General features: G+C 44.1%; 1 protein-coding gene across 1 annotated transcript in view; it reads left to right on the top strand.

The window, feature by feature from the left end:
• Window positions 1–1,506: 1,506 nt before the first annotated feature.
• Window positions 1,507–6,000, top strand: part of strbp (spermatid perinuclear RNA binding protein) — an 86,165-nt gene continuing 81,671 nt past the window's right edge. The window contains exon 1 of the mRNA XM_069673442.1: window positions 1,507–1,694. The gene's annotated coding sequence lies outside the window, so the exon portion shown is untranslated. The remainder of the gene's footprint in view (window positions 1,695–6,000) is intronic.

The following is a 6,000-nucleotide window of genomic DNA, read 5'->3' as shown; positions in this document are numbered from 1 at the left end:
CGCCAATTAGGAGCACCGAGCGTGACCACGTGAACAAATCCCGTTGTCTAAACTCCCGTTGAGTGGCGAGCAGCTCGGAGTGAGCGGCGGCGCTGAAAGCCACTGTGAGAGGAAGTAATAACGGCGGGCTGAACGCGAGCGCTGTGCAGGTAAATTGCTTTTCTTCCCCCTTTCTACACACTTGTTCTGCCTCCATCACTTCTCAGCTGCTCTGCGGGGGAGAGTATGCGGGTCAAACGCAGGGCTCGGGACCGGATGTTGTGGATTAAATTGGTCGTCGCGTGCGGGTGATTTCTCTGCTCTCCTCCGGTCCGCGGACAGGACAAACAGCAGCATCGCCTGGTTGCTCTGCACCGTCTGCTCCTCCCTCACACCTCCTCTCTCCCTTTCTCTCCCCCCTTCCCTCTCGCGTGCACATGAGGCTATTGATAGTTGACAGAAGCCTTGTAATCCCTGACTGATCCGGCTGACCGGCCACAGCCATTTGCCAAACAAGAATGTTGATGGAACTTTATTTTGCTTCCGAGATTTGTTTTAATTGGTAACGCCCGTAAAGATTACCGCCGCGTGCAGGGGGGGAGTGAGAGAGGATTCTAATAGTGCTGCATGCAACCAGCAAGCAGAGGCAAGCTTTTATTGCTGAATTATTTATAAGACTGTCTGAGAGAGAGTAATGCTTCTGCTGGATGGAGCGGGAGTAGTAAAGATATTAGACCTGGTTCTTTTTAATCGTGATTCATCCCCAATTTTAGTTGCATGTTTTTAACTTTGGACCGTTTAAGCTACAATCGAAAGGCTTTGTGTTTTCCATTTCTTGGGCAATGATTAAATTAAGGGCTGACAGGATTAGTCAAAAAATCAATTAGGCTGGTCGACCAATAGGATTACTTTGGTGACCAATTAGCCTCTTGTTATGTATCCACAATCTACGCCTGTTTATCAAATATAAGGCACAAACATTTTCTGATTTTAGGTTTTTGAATATGAGAATTTTCTGATTTCTCGGATTTATTACACAAATTGATTATCTGCCAGTTCAGAGATCAAAATCACCATGGACATTACTTTGACTGTAAATAGCTTTAATTCAATGACTGATCTATAATACTGAAAAAATAGTGACGGATTCATATTAATGAAAATAATCAATATCATAGTTTTAGTCCTGAAATAATCAAATTAGATTTATTAAGTTAACAGCCCAATAAGCTACGTTTTTCAACAACCCGTGGTTATAATTGTCCACAGATCTGTGTTAGCTTTTTCCGTTGTCATTTTTCCAGTTTTTCTCAAATGCCTCCTTTTCTCAAAACAGAAACAATCATAAATTAAAAAATGCATCGTCTTTGCCCTGCCATGTTTCTGCCTTTTTACAGCCTTTACTCCACCGGAATGAATCGACCTCGCGCATGCGCACTCTCGCCACCATTCATCTGTAGCACACACAGCTCCCCCCACCTCCTGTTTCCCCTGTCTCGTGCGAGAGCAGAGAAACCAGCAGGCGGCTCCGGGCTCGCGCTCGCTGCCTCGGTTGGCACTAGCAGTCTGTGACTTCTCCTCGCTGCGGTCGGACGTTGACAGCTCAAATCGGCTCTCTCGTTTGTCGGACTGAGCTCGGATTTTTTTTTTTTACCTCTTTGGATTTCTATGTTTTGGCGGCAGCTGTGGACTCTGAACGGCTTATTGCTAACACAGTAAGTTGGTTGAAATTTAATTTCTGGCCACGTTTTCCTTGTATTTTGTGAATGCTTCACGTGCATGTTCAGCGCTGTCATCCCGAGAAACACAATTCTACCGGTTGGAGTTTGGGCTATTTTGTCTGCATTTCTCGCTTGCTCTTGTTTGAGTAGAAGTATTTCAGTACAACTTATCTCCTGTCTTTCTTTTTTTATTGTTTCCTTATCTGTTCAACCGTTTTGACTTTCGCTTTTTTCCTTGGAAAGAACCTGAAGAGGAACTTTAACGTTACACGCGATGCAACGTTCACTTCCCTCATGTTGTTTGTCTAACATGACGATGTTTTCAGTCAGTGTTTGCGGAAGATTTAAGGTTAGACTGAATTAAATTACACAGCGAAGAATAAGATGAAAAGAGCAGAGGTGGCGGTTGGACTACTCATCTTTTATAGCAGGTGTCTGATTGCCTACTTCCGCAGTGTGCCGCGAGATATCCATCGTACGTCCACACAATGAGGTCTTTATAGCCTAAACATTTTCTCCAACTCTTGTTCGGTTATTTGAGGTCCTGCTTGTTGATGTGTGACGGCTGCTTTTTAGTGAAAACCATCTTTTTCTTTTGCTTTCAGTATTTATTTCATTTCCCCTTTTTAACCTTCGCAAGGTGATATTTTAAGGGAACCAAAAGTAGGTAATGGAAACTGTTTTACATCACGAAGGCTGTTTCCTCAAAAAATATACCGTCCTGTTGTGTGTTTGTTTGTTCCTCTGTGCGCGTGCATAGGCGCGTGATTAATTGAATTGTGAAAGAAGGAAACGCTGAAGTGCTCTCTCTTCTTGCTGAACCAGCTTGTTGGCATACCTAAACCTGTAAAGTAATCGCCAAATTACACGTTTTATTTTCTTGGCCTGACAACAACTTGTAAGATCACAACAGGCCTATCAGCTTGTCAGTGTACAAAGGTCTGCATACCTGCCTTATGCAAAACATCACAAACAGTAACCCTGAAGGATTGCAGACTTGGCAGATTTTTTGTGTGCCTTTTGTTAAGTGTGGTTAGTTTGTTTCTGTGTTGAGCGACAGACTTCGTAAGCTGTATCTGCTGTGGTCTAGCACTTCCCCATGCAGGTTTCAGTGAGCTACTTTATCAGGTCTTTGTGGCCGGTGGTCTTCAGGCTTGACTAATGGTCTGTTGCCTTTGGGTTATTTTTGTTTGCTCCACCCTGTTTCATGTGCAGGAGGCGTCCCTGCTCACACACTCAGCCACACCTGCCCCGGCTCGATAGAAATGTGGGGTGTCTTTGTTTAAATGCCCTGATAGAGTGGAACACAGACTGCTTCGGTTGTTGCCTGTTACAGCTGTATATTGCTCCTCTTGTGCTGCGTTCAGTGGACTTAGTGACTGCATAAAGAAGAGGGGGAAATGTTATTGCACCCTTTCTTTTTGTCAGTGATTTCGCCTCCTTGCTTCTTCACTTGTGTGTGTTTATGTCTCTCAAACACCCAGCGGCAGCTTTACAGAGCGAGCAGAGGGCAGGCAGAGGAAGTGTGTGTGCGCACCTGTGTGGTTCGAGTGTGCATGCCGCTCCAGGCCCACCGTGAGCACTTTCTCAGACTGTTTCTGGTGAGCACTGACTCGGCAGTGAACTCTCTATCAGCATCGACGAGATAAGAGGATGAGAAGGAGGGAGAGCGAGCTGGTATTACACGAGCCTGATGCACAATCTGTCTCTGTCTCCTGCAGTATTTCTTCCTCCGAGCTTTTATTCTTCTCCTCATGTCTTTGGAAAATCTCTTACAAATGACGCTTATTTTCTCTCTGTCTTGCTTTTGTTATTTTTTGTGCTACCCAATTTCTCTGAAACATTTTTTTCCTTCTATTATTGCCTTTCTTTTCTTATTTATGTCATCATTTTCGCTTGGGAGCCATTTTTCTTTGCCTTTTTACACTTACAAACAAGGCCGACATAGATTTTAGTCTTTAACCTTGTAGATTGTGAATGTAGACATTGAATCCCACTCATCTGAATATGAACAAAGATGATATGATAGTTTGAAGTCTTATTTCCTCACCCTGTTAAACGTTTCTAAGCTTAAACACCATATAAAAGGCATCAATGCTCTGACATACATAAAATAGGGCCTTTGATGTTCCTATAGCATGTCATTGAAGCACTGTACCGTTTGAGTCTGGATTGCATCAACGGATTTGTAAATTAATTTGACTCGGGCCCACAAAACCAGACAGAAGACGCACAGAACCGGCGACAAATATTGGGCATGCATAGCGAAAAACAAACACGCAGTTGAATGACAATTGAACAACAGCCACAAACCAGAAAATCGCACAATTGTGATGTAAATTTGTCTTTGTCTATTCTGCACTCAGTCAGGTAAGCAAACACACTCCAGTTTGCTTTAAATCAAGTCCAGTCGGGTTTTATTGACGAAGCTCCAAATCACAAATTTGCCTCGAAGGACTTTCTATATTTAGATTGTTTATTCTGATAAAGAAAAATGTGCCCTTTTCACTCCGACGCTTGTCCTCTTCCCCGTCTGTCTGCGTCATCTCCTTTTTTTCCCCCTGCAAACCCGTCTGTGTGTGCGTGTCTGTTTTATGTACCCCCGGGAACAGCATCGCAGTCCCTCGGCTGCTCCGGTTCTGGTTTGCTTTAAGTTCTTTTCCCGGTTTAAACAGTTTAAAATCACAGCTACACACACTCACTTACAGAGGAGACTCAGCAGTGTCATGGGTTGCCTCTGCAGCCTGTCTGTCTATGTGTGTGTGTGTGTGTGTGTATTCTGGTGCCCGGTGCCTGTCAGCGAAACAGGACTCTGCCCACCACTTCTCAGATTCTAGCATACAGCAGCACATTTAGGGTCTCATCTGGCAAGGAAGTGTAGCACTAATCCAATTGGCTGGAGCTTTAGTAAAAGCTTCTCTAATTGGGCGATATGGCAGCTGGCTGCCAAGGTTCCAGTAAGCACAACAGGGAGTTGGTGAAGGTCCCAGTGGTGCTGTGGTGCAGGAGAGGCAGAACAAAGGGCAGATAGCAGAGCGGGTGCTCTACTGTTTTGAATATTCCTCTGCATGGCAATAATAAAAGGACCCATCTGCACCCTGATCCGCCCAGCTGACCGCGTCGCATCTTGAACACACATGCAAATACACACACACACTCACGCTCACACGAAAACCCTCGCTCCCCCCTACCATCCGTCATGGAACAGGAACGGCTCTGTCACACAAACATGAGGAAACATCTTCCAACAGGAGGATCAAAGTCATTAACACACGAATATCATCTGTGTGTGTCTGTGTGAGGAAGTGAGTTTTTTTGCAGAGAAAAACTGCAGCTACCAGCAGCCACTGCAGCCATTCCTGCTTCCTCTCACCTCAGTGTGGAATCCAGGAATAGCTCGGAGTGACAGAGACGAGGGAAAGAGAGAAACAAAGAGAGGCCGAGGCAGGGGAGTGTGAGAGATGGCCTTGTAAGGTCTCCTGCACCACAGCTTGCACCACCCCACACAAACACTGAACCTGAAGTGAACTGTTCAGGGTTTGGTTTCTCAAGTCGGTGCCAGCGTGAACTTTGGCTGTGTGCGGCGGCTTTACAATCAAACAAAGGCAAAACAAAATTCATGAGGGATTTACAGAAGTCATAGAGGTCCGTATGACGAACGGCTTGTTTGCTTTGCATTCATACAATAGCTGTGTTGTAGCTTAGTGCTCTGTATGTGCTGAATTAATTTCCCATAAGGCCTTTTTTCCAGAGGTATTGTAGCTTATTACACAAGAATCCTTGAAACTAATTTTCTATGGCTATTTGTTATTGTTACTCATTATTTACAAGCACAAACGTCCTCTTTAATAACTAGAATTATGTCAGCTGTTGCGCACACACACACACACATCCAAAAACCTCAACACTCATCTGGCCAATTATAAAAGATCAATCGTGAAATTAATACAGAAGAAGAGTAAACACAAAGTTGTTTTTTGGAGGGAGAGATTGAGTTCAATATTTCTGTTAATTAGCGAGGCCAGTGAAGAACAAACGACATGCAGCGGAGTTTGTTTATTATCTTTGCTTTGCACATGAAATTGAAAATCAAATATTGACATATTCATTAACACAGGGGGAGAATGCTCAGATGGCGTTGTTAACCACTTAATGTGGCTTTATGCAGAATCCCTGTTCTACAACATGAGAAAAGCTGCCGTAATTTTCGGGAATATAAGTGGCACCAGAATATAAGACGCAGTCTGTTTTTGCGGGTATCCAAGAGGGGAAAAGGTTTTCTATATATATTTATTAATGA

The sequence above is a fragment of the Semicossyphus pulcher genome, unplaced genomic scaffold (genome assembly GCF_022749685.1).
Source record: "Semicossyphus pulcher isolate SPU_LCO1_2020_fin unplaced genomic scaffold, fSemPul1.0.p SCAF_22, whole genome shotgun sequence".
Classification (NCBI taxonomy): Eukaryota; Metazoa; Chordata; class Actinopteri; order Labriformes; family Labridae; genus Semicossyphus; species Semicossyphus pulcher.
This window is presented reverse-complemented; position numbering and strand designations above follow the sequence as displayed.